This window comes from Bos javanicus, chromosome 3 (assembly GCF_032452875.1).
Source record: "Bos javanicus breed banteng chromosome 3, ARS-OSU_banteng_1.0, whole genome shotgun sequence".
Taxonomy (NCBI): Eukaryota; Metazoa; Chordata; class Mammalia; order Artiodactyla; family Bovidae; genus Bos; species Bos javanicus.
The window spans coordinates 80,043,703-80,061,252 of record NC_083870.1 but is presented as its reverse complement, the minus strand read 5'-3'; the positions used below and the strand labels follow the sequence as shown (position 1 = coordinate 80,061,252).

The window sequence follows — 17,550 nt, the reverse complement described above, 5'->3', positions numbered from 1 at the left end:
ATGGCCAAAGTGCTTGGTTGAATCATTCTTGGTGACAGGAAACTCACTACCTCACCGCTTCTGATCTTTCCATTTCGCTTTTCTTTCCCACACCCTTCAGTTATGGAGATCTTCATTGTAGCATATTGCACACCTGATGCACAAAGGCTTGGAAGTCTGGAAGTAGGAGGGACGGAGGGAATCCCAATGCCCAGCCCAGGGTCTGAGACCCGCGGTTCAGTGTGGGCACTGCAGCTGACTGTTGGGTAAAGTAGCTGTGCCACCTTTCTCGTGGGTTTGCCTGGACTCTAGGCTTCCCTGCGGGCAGAGGGTCCTTCTTTCCAAACCCCTCGCTTTTCCTCCTCGTGCCCGCCACCAGGGGCAGCCGCATCCGCGCTGCCACCCCCGTCACCTACGCGGCCGCCCTGGCGGCTCGGGGGCCGCTCCTCTGGCCCGGGAAGCGGTGGCGGAGGGCGCTGGGCGCGCAGGCGGCCACCCGGCTCTGCCCCGACCTCTCTCTTCCGACTCCCGTCTCTCCCTCCGCTCCCCCTCGGCCCCTCCTTCCACACTGCGCTGCCTGCTCTCTCCGGAGAGCTTCCCGGCACCTTCCGCGACGAGTTTGGAGCCGCCCCACCGCAGAGCCCACGGCCGTCCGAGCGCGAGCGACGCAGGTGTCCGAGCCCCCGCGCCGCCGTCATCTTCGCCTCCGCCTGGGTGGGACCTGGGCCTCGAGGTGGGATCCAACTCTCTCTCCGCCGCCCCCACCGCTCCCTCTTCCTGCACCTGGCCAGGCGAGGAGCCAGGCGCTCGGGCGCGCGCGCGGGTGGCTGGAGCCCGCGAGCCACCTGGGGTCCGAGAGGCCGGGGCGGGTCCGGCGGCGTCACTGGAGGGTCGGCGGGGACTCTGGTTCCCCCGGGGCAGGCGCTCCGGGGTAACCCTGGGCGAGGAGCATCGGGGCGCGCGGCCGAGGGCAGTCGGCCCAGCCTGGGCGCGAACCTGCCCGGCGCCCCCGAAAGGACTTGCCATCCGGCCAACTTCTTTTCCAGGTCTCCTCGCTACTTTGGAAACTGAAGGGACTGCGACGGAAACCAGTAAGCCCTGGGGCCCGGAGGAGGAAAGATTTGTTGGTTTGGATGACAAAAGAAAAACAAATGTGCTGTAGGGGTGGTTTAGCCCAGAGCTTATGTTTCCACCATCTAAGCTCTCCCCAAGCATATTAATAGAGCAAAACAACAACAAAACCCAATCCCAACCAAAGCACTTATTTAAGGGAGATTGTAGGTGTGAGAAAAAGAGACCCAGCTGAGGAATCGCTTTGGAAACCCCAGGTAGGAATCACTTTGGAAACCCCAGGTAGGATGAGGCCATTTGAGAAAGTCGTTATTTGGGGTGCTATTTCTAGAACTTGGGTTTGCAAGGACTAGAGGAGACTGGCTCTTTTAAGCCAGAGGGGATTCTTTATATTGAGGGGCTGCCTGAGTGTCCTCTGTTAACCTTCATTTCCTCAAATATTAAAGTATGTTGAGACAAATGCTCTTTCAGAGCTCTGCACTGGGAGTCAGAAAATCTGGCTTTTGATATAATTTGTATTTACCGTGACAGCTGTGGTTCATTTAACCTCTTTGGGTCTCTGTTTCCTCATCTGTCAAGTTAGAGGGTTGGATTACAATTCTGAGGGCCTCTTGATAATATCTAAGATGTTTCCCAGCTTAAACATTTATAATTCTTTGACTTTTTAACATTTACAAACATTACTAGCTTTACAATTTCATGAAATTAAAAAAAATCTGTATTGATGTTGGCATTTTTTGTAATATGTACTTATGGTTTATGCGTTTAAGGCTTTTCAACCAAAATTTGAAGAGAAAAACACTTTTTTAGCTTAGAAATATATAGTTTATATGTAAATAATTAGATCGTCTTTCAGTCTAGCTTAAAGAATCACATTCAACTTGAAGTTAATATTTGCAACACTACAACAAAAACATGTGGCTTTAGTATAGTACCTATTCACTTTCAGTGTGGTATATTTGGAGGAAATAAAAATTGTTTTGGAGGAAAACAAAAATTGCACCTTTCCGGTCAATTACTGTTTTTGAAGTGTTTGTTACTTTTTAGCATGATATTGTGTGCAGAATATTAAAAATTGGTTTCAGAACACTTTAGAGCCTGTCAGAAATTAAGCTCAATAGTATAGATGCCAATTTTAGTAATGCCTTTTAGTTGTCTTGGAATGAATCCCAGAAAAATAGCAGAGGTTAACTAAACAGATAAGCTTGAAATTAGGAATTGACACACACACTCAAAGTTGTACAGGAAGTGTGTTCTATAAAGTGTCACTGATATTTTTATTTCCTTTTGATAAAAAGCAGACAACAACCAACTGTTGACTTGTTTTAGCAGACAGAATGTTAGGATAGCTTTTGTTGTTACTTGTTAATTCAAAATTATTTGAGACTTGGTCATCAGTAGTTAGGATAGGTTTATAAATGTCTGTGGCTCTTTTTGGTGGTGTTGATCTAAAATAAAATAATGTGCTCACACCCTGCACATGCTCTTTATTCTGTCTGGGAGAGTGGAATAAATTTGAAGCAGTCTTTTATGAGGGCTTCCCAGGTGGCTCTAGCAGTGAAGAACCTGCTCGCCTATGCAAGAGACATGAGATGATGGGTAGTTCCCTGGGTCAGGAAGATCCCCTGAAGGAGGGCACAGCAACCTACTCCAGTATTCTTGCCTGGAAAATCCTGTGGACAGAGGAGCCTGGTGGGCCATAGTTCATAGACTCACAAAGAGTCAGGTTTGACTGAAGTGATTTAGTATGTACCTACTCTTTAATAAACACATTTAAATTTATTTTCCTTGCCTTTTCACCTTTGGACTGGAAGTGCCATCAATTATTCAGGCATTTGTCTTCCATCATAGTCTCTGGTGAAGTAAACGATCATCGCCTTTGAAAGAGATACCCAAAGAGTTAAGGAAATTGGTTGTTGAATGAACAGAGAGTCGTCGAACTCAAATATCCTGGCTTCTAGTCTCTTGGAAAACAACTGAAAACAGTGGATGGATCTGCTTACAGTCCAACTCATTCATGGTTTGGGAGGGCCATTCTCGTTGGCAGAAGCTCTACTTCTCTTTTGTAATGAAATTACCGAGAGAAAACAGCCGTGTCTTCAGTTAGATCACTGTTATGTAACTAAAAGGTTTGTGTTTGTGAAGGGCAGTATCCCAAGGGGGGTCTTAGAAATAGAACTTAAAAAATATCCAGAGAAAGGAAAGAATTGCCTTGGCAGATACTGTACCGCATTTTTCATACTGAGAGCCAAATGCATACTGAAAAATATGTCCTGTGGAGTTAAAAATGAAGAAAAGGGCTTATAGTCTGCTCTAATTCAAGATTTTTATGTGATTTACAAATTCCAGTTTTAATTAAATTACAAGTGTTCACCTCCTGGACAGACCTAGTACATATAACCTTTTGGTGTTTCAATTCAAACTTGGTCTGGTTATAATTTATCCTTCTCAAGTATTTTTTAAAACTTCTGTAACTCCATAGTGATATTATTGTCTTTTCACACACATGATCTTATTAATCTGTAAATATTTTGAACTATGACATATGCAGGGAGAAGAGTACATAAAACAAATGTTGGTACTGGTTTACAAATAATATAGCAAATCACTGTAGCCAATGAGTTCAGTTGCTCAGTTGTGTCCGACTCTTTGTGACCCCATGAACTGCAGCACACCAGGCTTCCCTGTCCATCACCAACTCCTTGAGCCTGCTCAAACTCATGTCCATTGAGTTGGTGATGCCATCCGGCCATCTCATCCTCTGTCGTCCCCTTCTCTTCTTGCCTTCAATTTTCCCCAGCATGAGGGTCTTTTCCAGTGAGTCAGTTCTTCGCATCAGGTGGAACATCAGTCCTTCCAGCGACTATTCAGGACTAATTTCCTTTAGGATTGACTGGTTTGTAATTGTAACTGTTTTGTAATTGCAACAGATAATTCAAGGCAAATACTCATTATTCACCATACAAATAAGAGAACATGCCAATACCCAGAAACCTTTTTCTTGTTCCTTCCTAATCACAGTTTTCCTTTTATTTAAAAAATTATATGCACACAGGAGGCATCCTTTCATAGATTCTCTCGCTTAACATTATGTTGATGAGACTAAGCCATTTCCTCTCCCTTTTAAAGCATTAACTTCTAAAAAGAGATGTCTATATTCCCTATCATTTGATTCCTTTTCATTTCTCTCTTAAACCTACTTCTGTCACTCTTATTTTCAGTACTCTGCCCACTGTCACCGGTGACATCACCTTTCCCAAACTCAGTGGTCAGTTGTCACCTTTGATCTTACATCCCCTGTTGATAGCACTCTCAGTTATCACCCTTTGCTCTCTGATATTTCCTTGTTGGCCTCCAGGATACCATGTATTCTTGATTTTTCCTGCTTCTTCACTAGCCATTGCTTTCTGTCCCCGTTGCTGGTCTCTCTTCTGCTCTCAGAGGTTTTAACCTTAGATTGTCTTCAGCTCTAGTTCTTGGGAGTTCTTTTCTGTCTATACTCTTTGATGATTTCATGCAATCTCTATATTTGTGCACTGATGACTCCAAAATGGTAGGTGAAACTTTGAGTTATCTCCCTGAACGTTAGACTTCTATGTCTATAAAGACCTGCCTGCTCAACATTTCCACTTGGATGTCTAGCAGAGATCTCCAGTTCAACATGCTCCAAATGGGATCTTCATCTCACCCAAGCCCTCTCTGCAGCCTTCCCTATCTTCATCCTTCATGTTGCTCAGGCCAAAACCTGGGAGTCATCTTTGATATCTCCCATTCCCTCATCTCTTAGATGTAATATGGCAGGAGGTCCTCTTTGATCTATCTTCGAAATAATTCCTGAATATAGTTACTCTTATCACCTCCATGGCTATCATCCAAACCTGAGCTGCCGTCATGTCCCACATGGATTATTGTAAGGACCTCCTAACTGGTCTCCCTGCTTTCATCCTCTGCCCTCCATAATCCAGTCTCAAATTGTAATCAGAGCTCTGCTTACAACATGTGGCAGATCCTGTCACTTTTTTCCTCCAGAATCTCCAATCTCAAATGTTCCTTAGAATTACCTACAAAGTGCTACCTATTTTTTCCTCTCCCTTTTATCTATCTGATCTCATTTTCTTTGCTGTTTCTCTTATTCACTCAGTTCCAGCCACGCTGGTCTCCTTGCTATTCTTTGAGTATATCAGAGACCATCTTTGCTCTGACTGGGATGCTCTTCTCCCAGATATCCACATGACTTAATCTATTATTTTCACTTCTTTCAAATTTTTGTTCAGTTGTCTCCTTTTCAATGAGGTCTACTCTGGTCATCATATTTTAAATTGCACATCTTACCTTGCAAAACACTCTCCCCTTCCTTAGCTTTTCCTCATGTTCTTACCACATTTAAAAATACTTACTGGCTTATTATTAATCATTTTTTTCCTGTCTTATTTTTATTAGAATGCAGACTCCATGAGGGTGGATTTTTTTTTTTTCCTGTTTTATTCACTGTTATATCCCTAGTACCTGAAACAGAGCCAAGCATATAAGGGGAGCTTAGTAACTTTTTTGTTGTTGTTGATTGAATGCTGTTGCTGACAGTGACTGTTCATTTTTATTATTGGATATATTTTGTTTTATGAAAATAATACTTTTATTTTTTACTCATTGTGATTAAGGATATTTGGATCATTTCTACCCTCTCCTTCCCTCTCTCCCTTTTTTCTTTCCTTCTCTCCTTTTTCTTTTTTTCTCCCTTCCTCCCTCCCTTTGTCCTTCCTCCCTTCCTCCTCTCTCCTCCTTCATCCTCCTCTCTTCTCCCTCTCTCCTTCCCTCCTTTCCTTTCTTTTACTGTCATAAATAAACCACCTATGATTCTTCTTCTACAAATGTCATGGTCCTTAGATGTAGGAGTTTCTTTTTGTTGTTCAGTTGCTCAGTGACTCTTCGTGACCTCATGGACTGCAGCATGCCAGGCTTCCCTGCCCTTCACTATCTCCTGGAGTTTGCTCAAACTCATGTCCATTGAGTTGGTGATGTCATCCAACCATCTTGTCCTCTGTGTCTTTAGAGTATAAAACTCCTAGTCAAATTACTAGATCACAGGGCTTGCAGATGTCAGCTTTGTTAGACAATGCCATGCTTTTCCAGCATGTTTCTACCCATTTATATTCCTACTTTCATTCCTCTACATCTCTGCCAAAATTTAGTGTTATCAGAAACTTTAATTTTTGCCCATTTGGTGGGTATGTATTATCTCATTGCCTTTTTTTTCTTTAATTACTAATGAGATGGAGCCTAGTATCTGTAAAAATAGGCTAGGTTATGCTTTGGTAACAAATTATCCCCAAATCTCATTGACTTAATGTGCTAAAGATTTATTTGTCATTCAAGTAAAGTTTCCTCTGGTTTAGGACATCTCTCCAGCACAACTATTTTCAGAAACTTAGAAGTCTAAATTCAGGAAAACTGCTATCATTCTGTACAATCTGGAACACAGGACTTACCCAGTTGATGTAGTATGGAGAAAATTGTGGAGAATTGTGAACTAACTTTAAATGCCTCCATCTGGAAGTGACATGAATGATTTGCACTCATGTTTTAGATGCAAAAGAAATCCTAACTTCAAGGAGACAGGGAAGGTTAATCTTCTGTGCTAAAAGGAAAAATAAAGGTGAATACTGGTTATCTGTTTTTGTTTTAATAAGATACCCTCAAATTTAGTGGCTCAAAACAAGAAATACTTATTATTGGTATTTTCAAATACCAAGTGTTGACATATGTGTGGGTTTGTTTCTGAGCGTTGCATTTGTTCTTTATGTCTCTTTCTCTAATTACTGCAGGTTTAAATTGTCTTGCTATCTGGTAAGTGGGGCAGTAAATCCTCCCTCTTGGTCCAGTTTTTTCAGGCGTGCTATAGCATTCGTTGACCCTTTATCTTTCCATATATGTTTTTCAAATCGGCTTATCTAGTTCTAAAAAGTTTGTTAGGAATTTAATGGAGATTCCACTGAGATTATTTTGTCTATAAACAATTAAAAGGAAATTGATACTTTGTAAATATTCAGTTTTAGAATACAGGACTGTCTCTCAATATATTTAGATCTTCTCTGACATGACAATATTATAACCATTATAATAGTATACTTTTTCTCTTAGGAGTCCTTGAACATTTTGTTCTATTTATTTACAGAAACTGCATATTTTTGAAGTTATCTTAAATGATATCTTTTCAAAAAATTCATTGTCTTTTTGCTACTGCCATAGAGAAATAAACTTGACCTCTAAAAACAATAGCTTTATTGGACTATAATTCATATATCATAAAATTTTCCTTTTATAGTGTACAAATCACTGGTTTTCAGTACATGAACACAGTTATGTAACCGTCACCATTATTTAACTTTAAAGCATTATTATCACTCCCAAAAGCAACCCCATACCCCTTAGCAGTCACTCCCTATGTTCCCTTCTCTGATCCCTGGAAATTACTGATTTACTTTCTGTGTCTATGGGTTGCTTATTCTGGACATTTTATATTAATAAAATCATAGGGGCTTTGGTGAACAGATTCTTTCACTTAGCATGCTATTTTTAAGATATATCCATGCTGTATCATGGATCAGTGCTTCATTCTTTTTTTTAATCATAAAAAAACATTTTCTTGGGGTTTACATTGAAAACATGATTCCATGGAAATACTTCATTCTTTTTATGGCCAAATAATATTTTATTATATGGATACACCACATTTTGTTCATTCACTCATCAGTTGATGAATATTTGCGTAGTTTCCATTTTTTGACTATTATGAATAGAGCTGTCACTAATATTTGCATACAAGTTTTTATGTGAACATATGTTTTCATCTCTTGGGTATATACCTAGGAGTAGAATTGCTCAGTCATATGGCAACATTATGTTTAACATTTGAAAATCTGCCTGTTTTCCAAAGAAGTTTTCAACATTTTATATTCCCACCAGCAATGTATTAATAGGGGTTTTAATTTCTCCATCTCCTTGTCAACACTTGTTACCACCCAAAGCTTTAAGATATCATAGTGAATGTGAAGTGATACTCATGGTTTTGACTTGCATTTTCTGATGACTGATGATCTTGAGCATTTTTTTTCATGTGCTTGTTGGCCATGAAAAGATATTTATATATCTTTTTTGAGAAATGTTCTTTGTTTGTTTATTAATTGGATTGCTTGTCTATTTTTGTGGTTGTTATGAGAATTCTTTATATAGTGTACGATCTCTTTTAAGATACAGAATTTCAAATAGTTTCTCCCATCCTGTGGGTTTTTCACTTATTTGAAGGTATCCTTTGAAACCCCGAAGTTTAAAATTTTAATTAAGTCTAGTTAATCTATTTTTATACTTAATTTTGGTATCATATCTAAAAAGCCATTACCTAATTCAGGGTTGAAGAGTTTTACTTCTATGTTTTACTTATAAGAATATTATAGTTTTAGCTTTTATATTTTGGTTTTTGATTACTTTGAATATATAGAGTGAAGGAAAGGACCAATTTCCTTTGCATCTGGATATCTACTTGTCACAGCACCATTTATAGAAAAGACCATTTTTTCCTCATGTCTAGATGTCTTGTTAAAAACCATTTAAAAGGTTTATTTCTGGACTCTCAGCTTTATTCCATTGCTCTATTTCTGTCCTTTTATGAGGTACTACATTGTCTTGATTCAGTTGAGTTCAGTTCAGTTTAGTCACTCAGTTGTGTCCAACTCTTTGTGACCCCATGGACTGCAACACGCCAGGCTTCCCTGTTCATTATCAACTCCTGGAGCTTGTTAAAACTCATGTCCATTGAGTCAGTGATCCCATCCAACAATCTCATCCTCTGTCATCCCCTTCTCCTTCTGCCTTCAATCTTTCCCAGTATCAGAGTCTTTTCCAATGAGTCAGTTCTTCACATCAGGTGGCCAAATAATTGGAGTTTCAGCCTCAGAATCAGTCCTTCCAATGAATATTCAGGACTGATTTCCTTTAGGATGGACTGGTTGGATCTCCTTGCAGTCCAAGGGACTCTCAAGGCTCTTCTCCAACACCACAGTTCAAGAGCACCAATTCTTCGGTGCTCAGCTTTCCTTAGAGTCCAACTCTCACATCTGTACATGACTACTGGAAAAACCATAGCTTTGACTAGACAGATCTTCGTCAGCAAAATAATGTCTTATGTCTAGGTTTGTCATAGCTTTTCTTCCAAGGAGCAAGCGTCTTTTAATTTCATGGCTGCAGTCACCATCTGCAGTGATTTTGGAGCCCAGGAATATAAAGTCTGTCACTGTTTCCATGGTTTCCCCATCTATTTGCCATGAAGTGATGGAACTGGATGCCATGGTCTTAGTTTGATTGTCTTGATTACTGTAGCTTTGAAGCAAATTTTGAAATCAGAAGTGAATCCTCCAACTTTGTTCTTCTTTTTCAATATTGTTTTACCTATTCCCTTGTGAATACATACGGATTTTAGAATCAGCTTGTCAATGTCTATACAAAATGTCACTATAAATTTGAAGGGATTATACTGAATCAAATTCAGAAGTATTACATCTTAATAAAAGTTTTTTCAGTCTATGAACATGGGGTGTTTTTCCATTTATTTAGGTATTCTTTAATTTCTTTCAGAGAAGTTTTATAGTATTCATTGTATAAATAATTGCATTTCTTTTGTTGAAAATGTTCTTAAGTAGTTAATTCTTTCTAATGCTATAGGAAATGAAATTGTCTTTTAATTTTGTCTCAGATTGTTCATTGCTAATGCACATAAATAGAAGTGATTTTTGTGTATTGATTTTGTATTCTGCAACCTTGCTGAACATATACAGAAATAGCAAGGATCTAACAGAAGCAGAAGAGGTTAAGAAAAGGTGGCAAGAATACACAGAAGAACTATACCGAAAAGGTCTTAATGATCTGAACAACATGATGGTGTAGTCGCTCACCTGGAACCAGACATCCTGGAGTCTGAAGTCAAGTGGGCGTTAGGAAGTGTTACTGTGAACAAAGCTAGTGGAAGTGATGGAATTCTAAATGAGCTATTTAATTCTAAAAGATGATGCTCTTAAAATGCTACACTCAGTATGTTAACAATTGGAAAACTCAGCAGAGACCACAGAACTGGAAAAAGTCAGTTTTCATTCTAGTCCCAAAGAAGGGCAATGCCAAAGAATGTTCAAACTGTTGCACAAGTGCACATGCTAGCAAAGTAATGCTCAAAATCTTTCAAGCTAAGCTTCAGCAGTACATGAACCAAGAACTTACAGATATACAAGCTCGATTTAGAAAAGACAAAGGAACCAGAGATCAAATTGCCAACATCTGTTGGATTATAGAAAAAGCAAGGGAATTCCAGAAAAACATCTACATCTACTTCATGAACTACCTTATAGCCTTTGACTATGTGGATCACAACAAACTGGAAAATTCTGAAAGGGATGGGAATACCAGACCACCTGATCTGCCTCCTGAGAAATCTGTATGCAGGTCAAGAAGAAACAGAACTGGACATGGAAAAATGGACTGGTTCAAAATTGGGAAAGGTTTATGTCAAGGCTGCATATTGTCACCCTGCTTATTTAACTTATATGCAGAGTACATCATGTGAAATGCTGAGCTGGATGAATCACAAACTGAAATTAGGATTGCAAGGAGAAATATCGACAGTCTCAGATATGCAGATGATACCATTCTAATGGCAGAAAGTGAAGAGGAACTAAAGATCCTCTTGATGAGGGTGAAAGAGGAGAGTGAAAAAGCTGGTTTAAAACTCTCCATTCAAAATACTAGGATTGTGGCATCTGGTCCCATCACTTCATGGCAAATAGATGGCAAAAAAGGAGAAGCAGTGACAGATTTTATTTTCTTGAGCTCCAGATCACTTCAAATGGTGACTGCAGCTATGAAATTAAAAGACATTTGCTCTTTGGAAGAAAAGGTATGACAAATCTAGACAGTATATTATAAGCACAGACATTACTTTTCCACAAAGATCCATCTAGTCAAAGCTATGGTTTTTCCAGTAGTCATGTATGGATGTGAGAGTTGAACCATAAAGAAGACTGAGCGCTGAAGAACTGATGCTTTTGAATTATGGTGCTGGAGAAGACTCTTGAGAGTTCCTTGGACAGCAAATAGATCAAACCAGTCAATCCTAAAGGGAATCAACCCTGAATATTCATTGGAAGGACTGGTGCTGAAGTTACAGGACATTGGCCACCTGATGCCAAGAGCCAACTCATTGGAAAAGACCCCGAGGCTGGGATAGATTGAGGGCAGGAGGTGAAGGGGGGACAAAGGATGAGTTGGTTTGATTACTCAATGGACATGAGTTTGAACAAACTCTGGGAGATAGTGAAGGACAAGAAGCCTAGAATGCTGTAATTCCTGGGGTTGCAAATAGTCAGACATGACTTAATGACTGAACAACAGAAATATTTTTTTGTGTGTGAATTCCTTAGTATTTTCTATGTACAAGATCATGTCATTTGAGAATAAAGATACTTTTACTTCTCTTTATAGTTTAGATGTTTTCTATTTCTTTTTCTTGCTTAATTGCCCTAGCTGAAACCTCTAATTGAATAGAAAGTGCAGGTGAATAATGTTATCTGATCCTGCTCACTCAGCAGGGAAGCAGCCCATCTTTTACCGTTAAGTATGATGTTAGCCGGCGCTTCCTTGGTGGTTGAGTGGTAAAGAATCTGCCTGACAAGCAGAAGTGGGTTCTATCCCTGGGTCAGGAATATCCCTTAGAGAAAGAAATGGCAATCTACTCCAGTATTCTTGCCTGGGAAATTCCGTGGACAGAAGAGCCTGGTAGGCTACAGCCCATGGGTCGCAAAGAGTTGAACATGACTTAGTGACTAAGCAACAGCAACAATAATGATGTAAACTATGGGTTATTCATATGCAGCTTTATCAAGTTGGAGAAGTTCTATGTCCTGTTGAATCTTTTTGTCATGGAATAGCATTGGAATTTGTCAAATGCTTTTGCTATTGACTTGTCATGTCTTTTATTCTATTATTATGATTGATCAAACATTGATTTTCATATTTTAAATGAAACTTGCATTCCTGAGGTAAATCATATTTGATTACAGTGTATAATCCTTTTTATACATTGGAGGGTTTGGTTTGCTAGTATTTTTTGCATCTATATTCATGAGAGATATTGGTCTGTAGTTTCTTTTATTGTGATGTCTTTGTCTAGTTTTGGTGTCAGAGTAATACTGGCCTCATATAAAAAGTTGGGAAGTATTTAAAATACTTGGTTTTATGTTTTTCACCAGCAATCTTGCTAAATTTTGTAACTAAGTTTAACAGCTTACATATAGATTCTTTGGGATTGTCCATTTTTATTGTCATTCGTGAATAATGGCAATTTTGTTTCTTTCTTTATAATCCTTAATCTTTTCCCACTTCTCTTTCTGCCTTGCCTAGCACCTCAGGTATAATGTTATTTTGAAGTGCTCACAAAATAAATCATTTCACATTAAGAATGATGTTTCTTTCTGACTTCGAATTTTCCTCTCAATACTGTTTTATCTGCGTGAAATTAAGTTTTGAGATGCTTTTTTCATTATCATAAGTTTAAAATGTATTTTGATTTTGATTCTATCTTTTTTTGCCCTGTAGATTACCAAAAACAATTTTTATTGTCCTAATATATGACATTTGTGTAGTTATATTTTTGTTATTTTTTTTCCTGCCTTAAAAACACTGTGGACAGAGAATGTGGTCTGTATCTGTATGATTTTAGTCTTTGGATTTGTTTGTAACTTGCCTTATGTCTTTGTATGTGGTCAGTTTTTGTAAACACCCCACTGGTGATTAAAAATAATGTGCCATCTACAGTTTGGAGGAGCTGAGTTCAATGTATGTCAAATTTGTTAATGTTTTTGTTCCAGTGTCATTTGTTAATACTATTTCAGTCATATATCCTCATGTATTTATGTTTGCTGTTCTATTTTTTTTGTTTCTGTACATAAATTGCTATAAATTTGTTTTATCAGTTCAAATGCACGCACTTAAAAATGTAACTGTAGCACACAATCATTTTATTGTTTAGTTGCTAAGTCTTGTCTGAGTCTTTTGGGACCCCATGGACTATAGCCCGCCAGACTCCTCTGTACATAAGATTTCCCAGGTAAGAACACTGGAGTGGATTGCCATTTCATCCCCCATCTATTCATTCTTTAAGGAGAAATATTAAAAATTTCTACCATATGTGTGGATATCTGTTGTTTTCCTTGTGGTACTCTGAGTTTTCACCATATATCAATGTACTTTGAAGCTACATTGTAATAAGCATATGTTATTTTGAAGTTATACTATATGTATGCATTTAAAATTATTATATATTCCTGCTGAATAGAAACTTTCATTAATTTGGAGTGATTCTCTTCACTTATATTTCTGTTTCTATAGGGTATTATTAAGGAGATGTTTTAAAATACGTATTTATGTGTTTAACAACCTTTTTAAGGTTGTTCTGACTTATGATTATCCTCATGCTTCCTGTTGGCTTTAAAATGAAAACCAGAAATATCCATTCCTGTAACTCTTAAATCCATATTTCTGAGCTTAAACATGTGATTAATGCCATTGTAATATTTTAAAATGAGATTTTGTGTTTGTAAGAAATATCAGACACAGAAATGCTGAATCTGTAGTAAAACATCAATGTCAAATTTAAGTGCTATGAACTCATAAGTTTAAAATCTTTTCCAGAATGCAAACACTCAATGTCTAAGATAGGCTATGTGAAATTTTTGTGGATATTGATTCTCACTGAATGAAAGTTAGCAAGTCACTTGTTATTTCATAGAACTGCTAGGCTAGATTCACCCCACTTATACAATTTTATGATACCAATAAAATGTCTTCTGAAGTGAATACAGACCACTGTCAGTGTGGGACAGTATTTGCCTGGCTTTGGTGTCTTCAGGAGGTCTAGTTGACTGGGTTAAAGCTATGACTCTGGTTAGCATAGCATGGAGACTTGCTGAGGAGAGAATAGAGCTATGGGAACCATTGTCTGTGGGCCATGGATGGTCTTTAAGGAGAGAGTCACACATTTGAGAACTATTTTAGTGAAAATTCCTAGTACCTATGGTGATGATGGTTTTAGTCTCTAAGTCATGTCTGATTCTTTTGTGACCCCATAAACAGTAGGGGTCACAAACTGTAGGAGACTGGTGGTAACCCACCAGCCTCCTCTGTCCATGGGATTTCCCAGGCAAGAATACTGGAATGGGTTGCTGTTTCCTTCTCCAGGGGATCTTCCTGACCCAGGGATCAAACCCACATCTCCTGCATTACAGGCAGATTCTTTACCACTGAGCCACCAGGGAAACCCCTTCTGGTACCTATCAGTTCAGTTGCTCAGTCATGTCCTACTCCTTTCAACCCCGTGGACTGCAGCATATCAGGCTTCCGTGTCCATCACCAACTCCCAGAGCTTGCCCAAACTCATGTCCATCGAGTTGGTGATGCCATCCAACCATCTCATCCTCTGTCATCCCCATCTCCTCCTGCCTTCAATCTTTCCCAGCATCAAGGTCTTTTCCAAAGAGTCAGTTCTTCACATCAGGTGGCCAAAGTATTGGACTTTCAGCTTCAGCATCAGTCCTTTCAATGAATTTTCAGGACCGATTTCCTTTAGGATTGACTGGTTTGATATCCTTGCAGTCCAAGGGACTCTCAAGAGTCTCCTCCAATACCACAGTTCAAAAGCATCCATTCTTGGGCGCTCAGCTTTCCTTATAGTCCAACTCTTAACATCCATACATGACTACTGGATTGCTTCTTGGCCTTTTGGCTAAGATCAAGTATGGTATCTGGTACCTATGGACCTCTTTAATTCAAACTAGGGTTATATGGACTAGTAAATAAAAATGATCCAGCTGGAGACACTCTAAAGTGGCATTGTGGCATTGATATTAATTTTAGTCTTTGCCAATTAGAAAATCCAGAAATAGCACAGACTTAAAAATCTGTGTATATATATGTGTGTGTGTGTGTGTATAATAGTGAGTGAGACAGATATAGAGAAAAGGAGGAGGGGAGGGAATGAAGAGAAGAGAGAGAGAGAGTAACTGACTGACTCTACTCTTGGGCTAATAATTTCTATAAAGTTTATGGAAATATATAAGTGCTCTATCTGTTTATGCTAGATAATAGCTAAAGATGTGAGCCAAGTACAGATTCTCAGGAGCATCTATAATAGTATTATAATAGGCTTTAAAAATGTGAACTCATGTGTAAGAACAGCTGTTACCAAATAGCTGTTTAGTGAAGGCATAGGACAACTTAGTTTTTCTCAGAATTATATTTTCTCATTTTACTTTAACTAGCAGCTGTTATTTGGGTGTCTCAACCTAGAAGATAATCAAACAATTGGATTTCTGTATGCACCAACAATATTTTTGAACCAGACTGGTTTCAGCATGAAGGAGATGAAAGAGAAAAAATAGCACATACACATGTGAGTGTATGTGTTTATGCATAAACACATAGAGAAAACATACTGGCACATACATAATAAGCACCTGATAATTATAGTTGCTGTTAGGAGTGGGCTGCTGTGTCCTCCTCCAGGGTATCTTCTCGACCCAGGGAGCAAACCCACATCTCTTAAGTCTCCTGCGTTGACGGACGGGTTCTTTACCACTAGCACCACCGGGGAAGCCCGGTTATATTGTTAAGATGTTATCTGTTAGGATTGTGACTACCCAGGAGGTAGTTGAGTATTTCTCTAGTGACCTGGGTATTTTACAGTAACACTGTTGGTTAGAAGTCTGCTTTGGGGAAGAACAGCTTTTCACACAGGACAAACTATGTAAAAATGTTCCTTCTATAAAAAGTAGTCATCTGGGAAAATGGTTTCTTGGTCTTTTGACGAATACTATTCTGAACCTGCAAATCAGCTCTTACACAAGAGTTCCTATGGTCTTTTACCCATACCTTTGGCTGACCTTTGTTTTAACATTTCAAAGGTTCTATAGGAAAACCTTTTTGTAAAATGATACTTATGATATGCATCATATTCCTCCTCATTCTTCAAAGGGCAGTTAAATCCTCACTCCTCTCTGGAATCTGTTATGATTTATCCAAATTAAGAGTAATCTTCAGTTTCTACTAATTAGCACTCTTTCTGGTTGTAATTCTTTAAATCTAAGACATCGTGGATTTTTAAGATACACCACCATTTTTGTACAGCTAAGAAAGGAAAAACTCTGCCTATTTATTTTTACAATGCTTTCTTATCATTTAGAATTTTAGTTTTATACCTACTGAAAGGACTCTTAGAATGATTTAGATAAAGATTTTTGTTTATATCATACCACTTTCATAAGGAAAATAAAAGTCAAAGAAATCCATTAAGGAATTCTTTTTCATATTCAGAATCTGGTTTTTCTGAGTCACTTTTCAACTCAGTGTTGTTGATGTCACTGTTTTCTTAAATGGTACCATTCCCTGGATTATCAAGACTATTTGTGATGTTGAACTTCATAAAAGAGTGATTCACCATGGTTTCTGAGATTTTCTGTTTGTCTATTTACAAATTTTATGCTGACTCTATATTGATCTTAGTAAAAGATGTCCACAAAAGGTTTTCAGACAATACTCAAGGCTCATCTTCCTTCCTTCCTCAAAAGGTTTTTAAATAGTCTGTTGACTGAAATATTGATGGCTAAAAATTGTCTAGTTGGTCATTAGTTTGTATATATGCAGTCAGTGACAACTAGATCACAGCTGCTACCAAGCCATAAGTGGTTATAAGATGACATTGATTTTAGCAAAGATCCTGCTGTCAGAGGTGTTAAAATATTGTGAATCTTAGAAGAAATATGACACTACTCTCTCCCTTTGTATTTCTTGGAATTCAACTAATATTCCACTTCTGTGAACCTCTAATTAGCTCCTAGGACTTTGTTAGTAGCTGTCTTCTTTGAAATCCAATAGCACCTTTTAATTTAATTAAAAGGACAAAATAATAAGTTTGCATGAAAATAATCCATGCACACAGTTACAGAAACTTACTGTAATAAAGCACAGCAGTCCCTTACCCCACTCCCTTCACTTTGTTATTCCTGGTTTTGAGAACAACTGACTTGAACCATTTTTGGTTTTAGCTTTTCCTTTGGCTAACTCTGTAAGGCTAAATAATATGCTTATACTGACTTTTTTTCTTTTCATTTATAACCTTTAAATAGATACCATGGTAGGAAGGAATTTATCTTAATAATTTCACCTTTCTCTCTTTCTCCTCCATTATAATTATATTAATTTTCTGACATCTTTTATTGGTTACATTTAAATTCCACAACCTTTTTTTGTTTCATTCACTATAGATAGTTTCTCTTGACTCATTACTTCAAGAGGTTGGGCTATTTCCACCCTTTGCCTTCTCACCATCTCTCCTTTTATAATTATACCACCCCTATTTTTTTATACTACTATAATTTTGACAACTGTACAGTGAGAATACTGATGATA

At 38.3% G+C, this 17,550-nt stretch overlaps 1 protein-coding gene across 2 annotated transcripts in view; it reads left to right on the top strand.

Moving 5' to 3' along the window:
• Positions 1–624: 624 nt before the first annotated feature.
• LEPR (leptin receptor) overlaps positions 625–17,550 on the top strand; it is a 99,957-nt gene continuing 83,031 nt past the window's right edge. For both annotated transcript variants that reach the window (XM_061411708.1, XM_061411707.1), the window contains exons 1-2: positions 625–712; positions 1,026–1,070. The gene's annotated coding sequence lies outside the window, so the exon portion shown is untranslated. The remainder of the gene's footprint in view (positions 713–1,025; positions 1,071–17,550) is intronic.